This window comes from Alosa pseudoharengus, unplaced genomic scaffold (genome assembly GCF_046254945.1).
Source record: "Alosa pseudoharengus isolate Yale_2024_CS ecotype anadromous, Long Island Sound unplaced genomic scaffold, YU_APseudo_1.1 YU_APseudo_1.1_scf_13, whole genome shotgun sequence".
Taxonomy (NCBI): domain Eukaryota; kingdom Metazoa; phylum Chordata; class Actinopteri; order Clupeiformes; family Clupeidae; genus Alosa; species Alosa pseudoharengus.
The window spans coordinates 39,512,776-39,529,712 of record NW_027468598.1 but is presented as its reverse complement, the minus strand read 5'-3'; the positions used below and the strand labels follow the sequence as shown (position 1 = coordinate 39,529,712).

General features: G+C 41.2%; 1 long non-coding RNA gene across 1 annotated transcript in view; it reads left to right on the top strand.

Annotated features, from left to right (window-relative positions):
• LOC143121304 (uncharacterized) overlaps window positions 1–9,159 on the top strand; it is a 21,560-nt gene extending 12,401 nt beyond the window's left edge. The window contains exon 2 of the long non-coding RNA XR_012986468.1: window positions 8,794–9,159. This is a non-coding gene — a long non-coding RNA (uncharacterized LOC143121304). The remainder of the gene's footprint in view (window positions 1–8,793) is intronic.
• Window positions 9,160–16,937: the final 7,778 nt, after the last annotated feature.

Here is a 16,937-nt window from a genome sequence, read left to right as displayed (position 1 = left end):
ATCAGCTGCTCCCACTTAACTCACTATCTAGTTACTTCACACAGGGTGTATGTGTGTGTGTGTGTGTGTGTGTGTGTGTGTATGTGTGAGTGTGTATGTGTGTGTTTGTGTGTGTGTGTTTGTGTGTGTGTGTGTGTGTATGTATGTGTGTGTGTTTGTGTTAGTGTGTGTGTGTGTGTGTGACTTCCAGTTATTACACGGCTCTTCACAAGGCAAGTAGAACGCTCCATTGGCTTGAATGGGATTTCGCAAAGTTCTACGGTAAAATATTTTCCTGTAATTACCGCTGCAAACATATAATTACCGCTGTCAATGGCAACAGAGTTTATGCTTCTACTTCAGGTATTTCATATCACTGCGCAAGAACTGGAACTTCATTCAAAAGTGAAAGCAGACGGTTGATCAGCTGTGTTCTAAAGGATGTTTGATTCAAGTTCAACCTGTGTTGTTGCGAACTATGTTTCTCAGCAAATGCCACGATGAACGGTAACAAATAGGCTAGGCTATGTAGGCTAAAGTCATATCGTGGGAAGTTTATTAGTGTAATAAGCGGTATAATGTATAGAACGCCGGTCATTATTGGGAAAATAAGTCCCTTCAGGGCGGAACAAGACTCGCCCGGTTCGCCCTGTCGGGACTTATTTTCCCAATAATGACCGGCGTTCTATAAATTATCCCTTACTTGTTCTCTTCCTCTCTCCTTTTCTCTCTCTCCTAACCTAGAAATCTAGACGCACCCTAGCGGCAGCAAATATAATTAGCAACTCTCCGTTGGCTTGCGAGCTGGAAAAAAACAAACTTTAGTATCATGTACAGAGTCGGTGGACAGGCTTAACATAATGACGGCAGTGTGTTGATTGGCCAAAAGGGTTGTCTGTCGAGGGCCCGCCCCCTAGCTCTGCAGATACAGATTCTATGGCTCTGGCTACGAATCAGCTTTGCACCAAACATCTCCGTCACGCGTGGAGTAGAGGTGAGAGAGGGAGGAGAGGAGAAAGGGAGGAGAGAGGGAGGAGAAGAGAGAGGGAGGAGAGGAGAGAGGGAGGAGAGAGGGATGAGAGGAGAGGGAGGAGAGAGGGATGAGGTGAGAGGGAGGAGAGAGGGATGAGGTGAGAGGGAGGAGAGAAGAGGAGAGAGGGAGGAAAGACGGATGAGAGGAGAGAGAGAAGAGAGAGGGATGAGAGGAGAGAGAGAGGAGAGAGGGAGGAGAGAGGGATGAGGTGAGAGGGATGAGAGGAGAGAGGGAGAAGAGGAGAGAGGGATGAGAGAGGGATGAGAGGAGAGAGGGAGAAGAGGAGAGAGGGATGAGAGAGGGATGAGAGGAGAGAGGGATGAGAGGAGAGAGGGAGGAGAGGAGGGTTGGAGGGAGGAGAGGAGAGAGGGATGAGAGGAGAGAGGGAGGAGGAGAGGAGAGAGGGAGGAGAGGAGAGGAGAGAGGGAGGAGAGGAGAGAGGGATGAGAGGAGAGAGGGAGGGAGGAGAGAAGAGAGGGATGAGAGGAGAGAGGGAGGGATGAGAGGAGAGAGGGAGGAGAGGAGAGAGGGATGAGAGGAGAGAGGGAGGGAGGAGAGGAGAGAGGGATGAGAGGAGAGAGGGAACTTTTAATAAAAGTTTACAAATGTCCAAATTTTGTTCATTTTCTCACATTTTTAAAATACTGGTGTGCAAATGTGTTTTGCACCAAAATATACGGAGGTGATAGTGGCAAAAATGTGAGCATAGGATGTTTTTAATTTGTGATGTGTGGCATGGTTTTTGTGCACTTGTACCGAAGGATCGTAACTGCTGTGTGTGTTTGTATAAAACAAAAATGCGTGGAGTAGAGGTGAGAGAGGGAGGAGAGGAGAAAGGGAGGAGAGAGGGAGGAGAGGAGAGAGAGAGAAGAGAGGGAGGAGAGAGGGATGAGGTGAGAGGGAGGAGAGAAGAGGAGAGAGGGAGGAAAGAGGGATGAGAGGAGAGAGAGAGGAGAGAGGGATGAGAGGAGAGAGAGGAGAGAGGGATGAGAGGAGAGAGGGAGGAGGAGAGGAGAGAGGGATGAGAGAGGGATGAGAGGAGAGAGGGAGGAGAGGAGAGGAGAGAGGGATGAGAGGAGAGAGGGATGAGAGGAGGGTTGGAGGGAGGAGAGGAGAGAGGGAGGAGAGGAGAGGAGAGAGGGAGGAGAGAGGGAGGAGAGGAGAGGAGAGAGGGAGGAGAGGAGAGAGGGAGGAGAGGAGAGAGGGAGGAGAGGAGAGGAGAGAGGGATGAGAGGAGAGAGGGAGGGATGTGAGGAGAGAGGGATGAGAGGAGAGAGGGAGGGAGGAGAGGAGAGAGGGATGAGAGGAGGGAGGGAGGAGAGGAGAGAGGGAGGAGAGGAGAGAGGGATGAGAGGAGAGCTGCAGAAAACAGCACTTGAGACTCCTAGCGGCAGATTCATGCAGTTGTAGTTGCTGACTTGTGTGCATGTGAGAAAACAGTCACAGCCCCAGATGATTAAATCAATGCATTTGGAAGAAATTATTCTACAGATGTGCAACTCATGATGCATTAATTCACATAAAATTCAATTCAATTTAATAAAAGTTTACAAATGTCCAAATTTTGTTCATTTTCTCACATTTTTAAAATACTGGTGTGCAAATGTGTTTTGCACCAAAATATACGGAGGTGATAGTAGCAAAAATGTGAGCATAGGATGTTTTTAATTTGTGATGTGTGGCATGGTTTTTGTGCACTTGTACCGAAGGATCGTAACTGCAGTGTGTGTTTGTATAAAACAAAAATCTCTGTGACTTCAAATTGACTGATACACATTTGTGACTTTTGGCTACAAGTACAAAATCTATTGCCATAAGTGCTCAGGAGTTTTGCACCAAATATACCTTCATAGATTTTGATTTCCCAACACCTCTTTACACTAACACAACTACGGCACAACCAAGTTCCCAAACTACTAAAACTCAAAAGTTAACACATCACAGTTTGTCTGTTTCTTTCCTTGTCGCAGTAGAATACCAACATACATTAAAGTGCATTAGAATAGCAACATACATTAAAGTGCATTAGAAGAGCAACATACATTAAAGTGCATTAGAATGCTAATATAAATTAAAGTGCAGTAGAATACTAATATACATTAAAGTGCATTAGAATGTAGTAGAATACCAATATACATTAAAGTGCATTAAAGTGCAGTAGAATACTAATATACCAATATACATTAAAGTGCATTAAAGTGCAGTAAAATACTAATATACATTAAAGTGCATTAGAATACTAATATACATTAAAGTGCAGTAGAATACTAATATTCATTAAAGTGCATTAAAGTGCAGTAGAATACTAATATACATTAAAGTGCAGTAGAATACTAATATACATTAAAGTGCATTAAAGTGCCAGTAGAATACTAATATACATTAAAGTGCATTAGAATACTAATATACATTAAAGTGCATTAAAGTACAGTAGAATACTAATATACATTAAAGTGCATTAAATTGCAGTAGAATACTACATTAACATGCATTAAAGTGCAGTAGAATACTAATATACATTAAAGTGCATTAGAATACTAATATACGTTAAAGTGCATTAGAATACTAATATACATTAAAGTGCATTAAAGTGCATTATAATACTAATATGCATTAAAGCAGCGGTCCCCAACCACCGGGCCGCAAGACATTCCTAACCGGGCCGTAGCCTATGACATGAGTTTAAAAAAAAATGCATGCAAACTAAACTAAATTTAATTCGCAATAATCTCACGTTTTACATGGCATAGGCCTATATGCAGTTGTTTGATTGCACGCATGTTTGCATTTTGCAAGGTCTATTTTCTTACGTCTGTCTGTCCCGCCTTCAACACTTTACATATTGCCTTCAGCGCTGCGCAGCCTCAGGTCAGCTCACTTCACTTGATCAGTTCTTGGCGAACGTTAGTGTCACACGAAGTTAGTTAAACTGCTAGAATGAGCAACAAAAAACAAGCATCTTTAGCAGGTCACTGGCCAGAGTGTTTGAGTTGCGAGAGCCGCTGCAGAGATTTCTTACAGAAAAAAAGTCACCGTTAGCTGCACATTTTAGTGATGAGGACTGGGTGTCAAAACTCGCTTACCTGTGTGACATTCGGGTTGCTTAATGACCTCAACCTGTCACTCCAGGGGAGAATGACGACTGTCTTTAAACTGGCAGATAAAGTCGCTGCATTTAAAGCCAAGCTTGATTTGTGGGGACGACGAGTGGACCAGGGTGTATTTGATATGTTCCAAACAGTAGTGGGGGTTTTGGGAGAGACTGAGGCAGGGCCCTTTCTCTCGCAGCTGGTGCGCGATCACCTTGTTGCGCTTTCAAATGAGTTTGAGCGTTACTTCCCATCCTCCAAAGATCCACAGCAAACCAATGAGTGGGTCCACAACCCATTTGTCAATATCCCGAATAGTCCTAACTTGTCAGCGCAGGAGGAAGAGCAGTTGATCGAAATGGCAAATGATGGTGGTCTCAAAAGTGTGTATGAGGAAACCTCTCTGGCGGGTTTTTGGATCAAAGCCAAAGCAGAATATCCCGAGATAGCCGTAAAAGCGCTGAAAACGTTTCCCACCACGTATCTATGCGAGGCCGGGTTTTCGGCAATGACTGCAACTAAGACCAAATTGCGCAATCGACTGGACATCTCAAACACACTGAGGGTGTCACTGTCTTCCATCACCCCCAGATGGAAGCTTCTTGTTGCAGGGAAACAAGCAGGGCTCCCACTGATTATATTCCTAATGCACGTTTAGTTCCCATGTTTTGTTCACATATTTTGTTAAGCATGTTCACACTTATAGATGTAGCTTCAAGATGTTCAATATTCATAGTTCATATTGTTCAATTTTTACTTCTTCAAGTTCACGTTTTTCACAAGAGATCGTTACCTTCACTGTTCATACATAACTGGAGCTAGTTCTTTTACATTAAAGTGCATTAGAATACTAATATACATAAAAGTGCATTAATGAGCATTAGAATGCAGTAGAATACCAATATACATTAAAGTGCATTAAAGTGCAGTAGAATACCAATACACATTAAAGTGCATTAGAATACCAATACACATTAAAGTGCATTAAAGTGCAGTAGAATACCAATATACATTAAAGTGCATTAGAATACCAATACACATTAAAGTGCATTAAAGTGCAGTAGAATACTAATATACATTAAAGTGCATTAGAATACCAATACACATTAAAGTGCATTAAAGTGCATTAAAGTGCAGTAGAATACCAATATACATTAAAGTGCATTAGATGGTCACATGCTGCTGTATGACATTCTGGGGTCATAAAGTGCCTTAGTCAGTGACTGGGCCTGTGTTTGAGTGTGTGTGTGTGTGTGTGTGTGTGTGTGTGTGTGTGTGTTTGAGTGTGTGTGTGTGTGTGTGTGTGTTTGTCTGTGTGTATGTATGTGCTTGTGTGTATGTATGTGTGTATGTGCGTGTGTATGTGTGTATGTATGTGTGTGTGTGCATGTGTATGCTTTTGTGTGTGTGTGTGTGAGTGTGTATGTGAGATGACCTACGCAGCTTGAGCTAATTATTGGTGTCATCTTGATCCAATCTTTACAGACCAGGAGGGGGGCATGCAGTGGTCAAATATCTCCACTTCACACACACACAAGCACACACACAGAGACACACACACACACACGCACACACAGACATACACACACAAACACACACACACACACAGACACACACACACACACAGTCCACTGCTCCTATTTACAGGCTCTTCCTGTTCTTACTCAACTAGTTGTATTGTGGTATTGTGTGTTGTTGTATCTCCTTACCATCCTGTGGATTCTTATCTTTTCATTCTAAATCTCTGATGTTTATGTTTCGTTTTGTTTGTTTGCATTATTATTATTACTTCTTTTTCTTTTTCTCTATTATTGTGTTACATGCTCCAAATGTAAAGCACTTTGGGCTGCGTGTGTATGAAAGGTGCTATACAAATAAAGGTTATTATTACAAACACACACACACACACACACACACACACACACACATACACACACTTTTGTGAGTGTGTCTCGGACTCTAATGAAATAATAAAACAGCTCTGAATGTGCCGACCTCCATTTATAGATGACCAGCAGCACTTTGTTTTGATTGTGGGATGGACGTGGTCAGTACGACATAGGTCTGATAGGCCACTTCAGAACAGTCCACTGTGTTCCTTAGCAATTTCAGAACAATCCACTGTGTGTTCCTTAGCAACTTCAGAACAGTGCACTGTGTTCCTTAGATACTTCAGAACAGTGCACTGTGTTCCATAGCCATTGTTGGGTACTGTAAACCATGATGTTTGTTCCTGTCTGGTCGAACCCTAACCCTGTCTGGTCGAACCCTAACCCTGTCTGGTCGAACCCTAACCCTCTCTTAGAAAGATTGTGACTGGACAATTGGGGAGGGGTCCCCAATGGTATGCCATCCAGAAGAGTTAGAGATGCTATCTTTAGTCTGGTTAGGGGGGGTGGGGTAAAGAGTTTACACACACACACACACACACATTGTGTTAATGTATTTGTTTAGGCTCAGTTTTCTGGTGCAGTTATTGAGTTCAGAATTATTGAGTTATTCCGACAAACACACCATAGTACACACACACACACACACACATTTTGAGTTGAGAGTTATTGAGTTATACTAACAAACTTTAGTAGAAGTTCTCCAACAAATCTGATTAAGTCAAACTTTCTCTCTCCCTCTCTCTCAGACACACATGTGTGTGTGTGTGAGAGAGAGAGTGTTAGTGAGTTTGAATGTGTGTGTGTGTGTGTGAGAGAGAGAGTGTGTTAGTGAGTGTGAATGTGTGTGTGTGTGTAAGTGAGAGAGAGAGTGTTAGTGAGTTTGAATGTGTGTGTGTGTGTGAGAGAGAGAGTGTGTTAGTGAGTGTGAATGTGTGTGTGTGTGTGTGTGAGAGAGAGTGTGTTAGTGAGTGTGAATGTGTGTGTGTGTGTGTGTGTGTGAGAGAGAGTGTTAGTGAGTGTGAATGTGTGTGTGTGAGAGAGAGAGAGAGTGTGTTAGTGAGTGTGAATGTGTGTGTGTGTGTGAGAGAGAGAGAGTGTGTTAGTGAGTGTGAATGTGTGTGTGTGTGTGAGAGAGAGTGTGTTAGTGAGTGTGAATGTGTGTGTGTGTGTGAGAGAGAGAGAGTGTGAGTAAAAGGGTTTGTATTACTCTAGTAAGTGTGGACAGATGTACAACAATATTTTCTCAGAAAGAATCTCAGCATGGCAACAACCTACAGCTGTACACACACACATACACACACACATTATATTCACCCATACCATACACACACATACATTATATACACCCATACCACACACACACACACATTATATACACGCATATCACACACACACACACACACACACACACACACACACACACACACACACACTGGGGTCGTTGGGCATTATATACACCCATACCACACACACACACACTCTCGTGTCGTTGGGCAACACACACACACACACACACACTGGTGTCGTTGGGCTCGTCTTTCGGTCCTCCTATGCAGGGTGCGATTTGTAGGGGGGGATGGTGAGGATTTCCCCCCCTCTGGTTTTCCTATCCCTACCTCTGCTAAATTATTTTTATCGTCGGTGGGGACAACATTTATCCCCCTCTGCCCCTCATATTGATTAATGCTACTTCATATAAGTAAAGCGCTGCAACGTGAGAACAGTCTAGTAGGCTAGCCTACATAATAATCTGACATCAGAAACGCACCGTCACCGTCAGCACTGATGCACTCGTTTGATAAATCACTCGAAATCACTCGTTTGATAAATCAGCCAGTAGTAGACAAATAACTTTTAGAAATAATCTGTACTGCAAAAACGAATGTTGGTGGGTATTTAAACTATCTAGTGGGTGTTTTAACAGCTGCAAGAAATAGAAGCTTCATGGTCTTCATGTTCTGGTTCGTAAATTATTTTCATAAAACTTCAAGTTGCCCTATAACTTTACTCTCCAAACTCTTCACTGCACTGTAGGCAATTAACTGACAGTATGACAGGCTATTTATTTTCTGTAGGCTACAATAAACACATTTATTTTTTCAACTTTTGCAATATTACGCACTTGGCTACTGAACGCAAATCAGCAGGAGAGAGAATGCACGTAGGCTACGCAGCGTGTAGCGCAATGTGTAGGCTATTTGGTTACCAACTAATACTGTTAGCCAATTCACTAACTTAAGACTTCAGTGCCATAATATACAATATATACAATACAATATATGTGTATGCTTGTCAAAACGTAGTCCTACCCTGCATTAGAGGAGCTGATCATCATACCAAGCACACTCGCTGTTTAAAGTCATACACCACGGTAAACTAAAACTAAAATGTTACAAAGGTGGCAAAAATAATATAGGGTATTATTAGCCATGACATTACTAGGCTATGAATCATTCGTTCATTTTTTTTTGGGGGGGGGGTGGGGGTTACAAACTTATTCAAAATCATCCCCCCCTCTGGTTTTTACACAAATCGCACTCTGCTCCTATGGATAACTATGTTGTGTGCCACTGGCTGCTCGCCAGGTTGATCTGCTGATCACTAGTGGTTCGAGATGAGTTTGTGTGTGTGTGTGTGTGTGTGTGTGTGTGTCTACAGCTCTATGCAAAGTGCCTATCATGATGCTGCTGTATCTTTGATCTGAATGATTAAAGGATTCCATAATGAGGCATATCATAATGTTGCTAGGTTACGGGGATGCTAAAGGATTCCATAATGAGGCATATCATAATGTTGCTAGGTTACGGGGACGCTGGTGGGACACGCCCATGCTCTGCTGCCTGGAGTCTGGATTGAGGAATGTTTGAAGAATGTTTAAAGAACTCTGACCACAGCGATCTTACTGAACAAGAAACGGTGGCTGTCAATGTCCACCGAGTTGCTGACCTGTAGGATCACCTACGACTTTGACTACGACTTTAGATTAAGTTTTATTTTGTGGTAACACTTTACTTGACGGGTGAGTTCATAGCACATTCATAGCAGTTGTCATAAACTGCACATAAAGCATTCATGACTGTTTCATGAGACATTCATAACAAACCTTTCACGAATATGGAAGACAGAACGACGACAACTTGTCAAAATAAAAGTCCTACAATCGCAATGCAGCATTGACGTTTCTGTTCCAAACCTCTTACCTGATCACGTCACATCTGAGTCAATGGGCTAGTCCAGTGCCAAAAAGACAGAACATGGTCAAGCAAATAATTTTTGTTTCATAAAAATGTATTTGTTTTATGATGTAACATTTCTCATATTTTGCTACTGGGAATGTCCAACCGTTCCAGGTTACACAAATACAGGTCGATGAAAGTAGCCTAGGCTAGTTTAGCCTACCTCCCAGTGAAACTCAGTGATTACTTCACAACTTGTATAGTAAAGTGACATTCAATGTAGACTTTATAAGATATTCATGAAATATTTACAAAGGCTGGAGAGATTAAATTAATGGTGCAGGTTACACAGGTCAGCTGAATGTAGGCTAGTTTACCTCTCAGTGTTAGTCAGTGATTATGAATTCTTCACAACTTGTATAGTAAAGTGACATTTAATGTAGACTTCATAAGATATTCATGAAATATTTACAAAGGCTGGAAAGGCTTCTCCATATTTTCCAAATGTGAATTCATCAAGTCATTATTGAATGAAAGTGTTTTATTTTTTAAAGGTGAATACAAACTGCAAATTGCCAGGCTATTTTTATAACACAAATCAAGACTCAGAAAATAGAAAACCTGGTTACGGCAGTATCCTAAAACAATATAACTAAAACTAACTAAACTAAAACTCAGTCACCCAGCCATATTACTTGTCTGTGTACGCAATGGGCAGTATACAACCATGTTTATTTTTTAAACTGCAAATTGCCAGGCTATTTTTTTAACACTGACCCAAACTTTAAAAACTTTACATGATTTATAGCAGTATACTAAAACACATGAATGAAAATGGAAAATATGTATAATAAATAAAAAAAGTGAAAAAATAAACAAACAACAACAAAATGAATATCAGGCGGATCAGATCAGATCAGGGGGTCGTTTCTAGAAGAGTTAGCAACGATGTTGCTCAACCACCATGGTACGACGCAACTTGCGACCAAACAACAACATTGTTACACCTGTTTCCAGAATGCATCGTACCTGTGTCGCAATTCGCTACCTCCGACGTTCGAACAATGTAGTTCCAACAACGTTGTTGATGATGCAGCGAAAGATATCATTGGTGGAAACAGTGGCAACGTGTAATACCCCACCCCTTGAAAATTCTCTGCCACAGCCTATGTTGACATTTTTCTCATTTAAACCGAGTGATTAATGCTGGCATTGTCATTATCATCTGCAAAAATCTAAACCTATTAATTGCAAGTATATAAAACATTTTACTGAAGCCGACCAATATGTGCTATTATTTGTGTTAAATATCTATGTTGGAAAAAATATATAGCCTGGACAAATGTCTGGGTATCCAATAGATTATTAACTGTCTCGTGGCTTAACGGCAGCGCGTCGGTGCACTGCGCGCTCGGCCGGAGTTCGCATCCTATCTCTTCTTTTCATCTCTGAGTAAGAGTAGGCCTACGAGACAATAGGTTTTGACCATACATATTTATGTTTATAGTTACTCTACATCGAGAGACCATAGGTACAATATATCAGTCAAAAACAACGGAATCTACGTGTCACACCAGTTCACCTGCAGGTAGCGAGAAGCAAGAGGAAAATCTCACATCAGAAAATCGAACCTACAACGTTGGGATAATAAGTCATCTGCTTTAGCCACTACACCATTTAACACTGCTGTTGTTAGGGACTGTGAAGATTATAATACTAAAATCAAGGCAATACTTTAATTAACATAAATAGCAAGAATGAGCCAAGTAGGGGAGCAGTGTCTTAATCAAAATTAAGCTACAGGATAGATCAATCATTGAGTCACGAGATAAACATCCACTTCGCAAATTTTGGTTAGGCGGTTGTGATTTTTGGTTAGGCGCTCCAGACACCAACAGGAACTACCAAGGAACGACACAAGTGCGACTGCCTAGGGGCAGTAGTTCAAACGACCAAACTTTGCGTCCTTGTTTGCGATTGAGAGTTCGAACTACCTTTTCTAGAAACACCAAATCCAAGAACGATGGAGCGTACTACCAAGGTTGCTACGCAAGTTAGCAAACGATGCTTTCTAGAAACGACCCCCTGATCCTCCTCCGAGCTGATTGTAATAGAGGTGCTTGAGGTGGCAAAGTCGGTTGGTCTTTGATCTGCAAACATAATGTAAATACACAAACAGCATTACTCATTGCAATAGAGGAAATTGCATATAAAGTGGACCTTTTGTCTAATGAATAACGGCATGAAGTGTGTTTGTATGATGTGAATGAATAGGTGAAGTTTGAGGACTTGCTAAATGGGCTCTGTGCATGGCAGATGTAAAGTCCCAGAAGCACTTGTGTTCAGGATAGTTGCTCTTTTCTGGTGAATGTCTATTTTTGTTAAGTATGGTAGGCTAGATTGATATTAGGCATATGTACTAGTTGTATAGTTTAGTTATACTAGTTTACTAAAGTAGTCAAAGGATTCCTAATGAATAAGTTCTCCATGTTCTTGCCAGTTAATGTTCATTTTGTAGTTAGCACGTAGCTATTAGTCTCATTACAATTGTTGCCTCCGCCAAGGAGGTTATATTTTGGCCAGCGTTTGTTTGTTTGTTTGTCTGTCTGTGAGCAACACAACTTTACAGCACGGAAAATTACAGCACGGTTTGGATGACATTTTCGAACAACTTCGGTATTAGGACAAGGAACATTAAAATTAAAATTAAAATTTTGTGGTGATCCATCCCACCGTCTAGAATTGGTATTGGGTCAGTGACCCATATTGGCTTGGTGGAGGTCTCTCCGAGTGCATTTCTAGTTTTAGTAAAAGCTAATTACAGGAAACTTTCAACCATCCTGAACTAAAGACCTTCTGGGAATTTAGGTCTGCTGTGCACAGAGCCCATAGTAGACTGACAAAAAGTTTTATAGAACATACGTCCAGGGACCCGAGCACGCAGTTGGCTCTGCAGGAAGTCTTTATCCCTCTTCAGGTCAAGAATCGACTCCTGCAGCATCCGGGCCTTTTCTTTTTCTGCCTTCAGCTGGAGCTTCAGCAAAGCACCTGCAAAAGATCAGACAACATACTTTAAGATGTTCAGACATTGAATGGAGTGCAAAGGCATTGCTAATGCAACTGATGTGTTTTTTTGTCTTACTATGTGTGTTCTTACAATACTGTAAAATAGTTTTTTAAGATGAATAAATAAAGAGATCTTAGTGTCATTAGTTTTGTGGAAACCCCCTGTATAAAACCACAAGCCCTTAAGACTTTATTCTGCTCATAAAAATAATTTGGTAACACTTTATTTTAAGGTTCACATGTTAGCCACCAATACATACCTAATTAATACCTGTATTAGTGACTTGTATAGCATGTGTTAGGCAACATTAACCATTTGTTAGGTGTGTATTCACAAATTTCTTGTTCATGATGAATTAGGCCTTTATTATTGATATAATCTTAATAATGACCTTGTAAGCCTTGATCTCTACATACTAATTAGTAGTAAGTACCAAAATAGAATATTCATAACCTACTTGTATACTGTCTGAATAAATCCCAAATAGTAGGAGAACAGTTGTAGAATAAGCAAGTGTATGGCTCAACCTCATTGCTGCATTTCACTGCCCAGGTTGCTGTGTGAAATAGCACTTAATAACTGGGAGATTGTCTCCCATTCTAAAGTGGAAACTGGTTCCTTGGTAGCAAGCACATTATCATCAGTAATACCTCTGCAGTATGTACTTATTAGTCATGAATTGGTTCCATATTCTAAAGTCAGGCATTATTATTATTAAAAATTATATGATGGGAACAGTCTAGACTATAACTCCTGGTCAATACAGACATTCTTTACCCTTAATACATTGCTAGTGCATACGTTGTTCATTCAAAATATGGTCCCTGTTCTAAAGTAGAGGCTGGGACAATGTTTATTTAACACGTTCTGTAAACATGTTAAATTGTACTCTCAATGAGCTCACAAAGCACAAAAAGACTAGCAATACCTTCTCCCAATACTGATAAAATACTAGTCCACTCTGGCAAGTAAATAGCAAATGTTCTTTTGTGTGATTTCTTTACTGCTACTGTAGTTTTCAGGCAAATAGGCCTGCTGTGTACAAGTTTTTGATATGTGGTAGGTGGGTCCCGTTTCAAAGAAGACCACCACAGATGTGTTGAATGACAATTCTTTTGCCCTTTTTATTTGTTTAAAAGACGTGTTTTTATCCTGTCAGTTCTAGTTAAAACTAGCTGTGGCTAGTATTTTTGTGCTTTGTGAGCTCATTGAGAGTACAATGTAACATGTTTACAGAACTTGTTAAATAAACATTGTCAGTGCTGTCACTTTTCTCATCTTCTTTTCTATTGTTAACACCCTCCCAGCCTCTACTTTAGAACAGGGACCATATCTTGTCATATCATGACTAATAAGTACATACTGCAGAGGTATTACTGATGACAATGTGCTTGCTGCCAAGGAACCAGTTTCCACTTTAGAATGGGAGCCAATCTCCCAGTTATTAAGTGCTATTTCACACAGCAACCTGGGCAGTGAAATGCAGCAATGAGGTTGAACCATACACTTGCTTATTCTACAACTATTTGGGATTTATTCAGACAGTAGGTAACGCTTTAGAATAACATGTGCTTATTAGGTATTAACAGTGCATAATAAGCAGTTAACAATTCATTACTAACAGTTAGTTAACTGTTGTTATCCTTTAATAACATTAACTAACTGTTAACATGCAGCTTGTAAGTGTTAATAAGCAGCCTTTTAAGTTACTTACAAGCATATTTGTTAACAGTTGTAAGTGTTAACAAGCAGCTTGTTAATGCTTGTTAATGGTGTATAAGACAAAGAGGTGGATAACTAATACGCTTATAAGACCTTTCTTACCTATTTGTAGTACATTTTGCAGCCCCCCAATCTAAAGCGAGGACCATGTAGCCTATAGTGCCACAAGCCCAACCTTCTATCTCTCTATCTAGCTTGGTTTAGCTGTGAGAAATGCACCTTCAAAATTGTTGAAGTGAGCAGGAATCGAACCCCGGTCTCCTGCATCAGAGAGTGCATCACTACCTATTGAGCTACACTACTTTCCTTATACTGCTGATGAAGTTGTTTATCTTAATTCTATATTCCGATGTGCTATATCACACTAGCTATGCTTTTTACAAATATGTTTCTGATGGAAAAGTGGTGTTTAATTAATGCAGAAACAGACCACGAATGTTCGCCTCTGTTCAAAGCAAACTGAAACATGTTTCAAATCGATCACGAACGTTCGCCTATGTTTGCAACTTTGAACCAGAGCTTTGAACGCACCCACTTATCGCCTCGGTTGCTAGGTAACCAAACTATATACAAAGCTGGCATATCTTTAGACTGCTGACAAACTGACAAACTGTTTTATGCGTTCACTGAACAAAGATTATGGAAATTAAACACCACTTTTCCATCAGAAACATATTTGTAAAAAGCATAGCTAGTATGATATAGAACATCGAAATATAGAATCAAAATGACCATTTTCATCAGTGAATTATGAACAGTAGTATAGCTTAACAAGTAGCGATGCAGTCTTTCACGTGGGAGACCGGGGTTCGATTCCTGCTCACTGCATCTATTTTGAAGGTGCATTTCTCACAGCTAAACCAAGTTAGATGGAGAGATAGAAGGTTGGGCTTGTGGAACTATAGGCTACATGGTCCTCGCTTTAGATTGGGGGGCTGCAAAATTTACTACAAATAGGTAAGAAAGGTCTTATAAGCGTATTAGTTATCCAACTTTTTGTCTTATACACCATTAACAAGCATTAACAAGCTGCTTGTTAACACTTACAACTGTTAACAAATATGCTTGTAAGTAACTTAAAAGGCTGCTTATTAACACTTACAAGCTGCATGTTAACAGTTAGTTAATGTTATTAAAGGATAACAACAGTTAACTAACTGTTAGTAATGAATTGTTAACTGCTTATTATGCACTGTTAATACCTAATAAGCACATGTTATTCTAAAGCGTTACCAGACAGTATACAAGTAGGTTATGCATATTCTATTTTGGTACTTACTACTAATTAGTATGTAGAGATCAAGGCTTACAAGGTCATTATTAAGATTATATCAATAATAAAGGCCTAATTCGTCATGAACAAGAAATTTGTGAATACACACCTAACAAATGGTTAATGTTGCCTAACACATGCCTTACAAGTCACTAATACAGGTATTAATTAGGTATGTATTGGTGGCTAACATGTGAACCTTAAAATAAAGTGTTACCAATAATTTATATGATTATATAAATATGTAAATATTATATTAAAGGTGCTCTAAGCGATGCCACACGTTTTTTAGGCTAAAACATTTTATGTCACTTCCTGCAAATATCACCTAACCAACCGTTAGCTGTCTGTGTCCTGAACACTGTAAAAAACCGCAATGTCTGTGGACAGCCCAGGCTCCAAAAACGGCAACAAAAACAACCTGGGCAAACCTAGCCCATAAAAACATAACAAACTGTTCCAGCAAATCACTGAAGAGATGCGCGTTTAGGAGAGTTTCAATTGCACAGGAGCAGCACGGGAGGGAGGGGGAGGAAGTAGCAAGCTAGCTCTCTGTTTTGTTTTAAAGTCAACAGAAGTGACGTTACCCAGCATCTCTTAGAGCAGTGTTTTTCAACCACTGTGCCGGGGCACGCTAGTGTGCCGTGAGAGATCAGGTGTGCCGCAGAAGATTACCCAAATGTCACTCACTGGTTCAGAAAAGCAACTGTTGCATCAAAGAATTTATATACACATGCTGTCATTGATTGTATGATTGCACTATTTGTGGTATGCAGGCATTGTACAACGGGGGCCCCATATCCAGTATTCACAGAATCATCACATATCCAGTTCATAACAACAATTAAATTAGATATAATCACTTACATATGAAACAGAGGGCGCTTGTTTTATTGAGCAGGTATTGCATAGAAGCCATAATAAGGCCATATCTGTGTATTATTTGAAATTTTAGGTATGTTTACTTTTCACACAGGATGTTAGTGTGCCGTGGGACATTTTAAGTGTCAAAAGTGTGCCGTGACACAAAAAAGGTTGAAAAACACTGTCTTAGAGCACCTTTAACTGCAAAACATGTGGAACAAAATAGTAATGATGTAGTTAGTTACATTCATCTTCAGGAGGTGGTGAACCCGGCGGCTCTTCCACTGGGGCGGCAGCATCCTTCCCCTCCTGTGTGGTGAACCCGGCGGCTCTTCCACTGGGGCGGCAGCATCCTTCCCCTCCTGTGTGGTGAACCCGGCGGCTCTTCCACTGGGGCGGCAGCATCCTTCCCCTCCTGTGTGGTGAACCCGGCGGCTCTTCCACTGGGGCGGCAGCATCCTTCCCCTCCTGTGTGGTGAACCCGGCGGCTCTTCCACTGGGGCGGCAGCATCCTTCCCCTCCTGTGTGGTGAACCCGGCGGCTCTTCCACTGGGGCGGCAGCATCCTTCCCCTCCTGTGTGGTGAACCCGGCGGCTCTTCCACTGGGGCGGCAGCATCCTTCCCCTCCTGTGTGGTGAACCCGGCGGCTCTTCCACTGGGGCGGCAGCATCCTTCCCCTCCTGTGTGGTGAACCCGGCGGCTCTTCCACTGGGGCGGCAGCATCCTTCCCCTCCTGTGTGGTGAACCCGGCGGCTCTTCCACTGGGGCGGCAGCATCCTTCCCCTCCTGTGTGGGCTGCTCTTTATTTCTTCTTCTCATTTTCTAAAGCAAAACAATGTCAG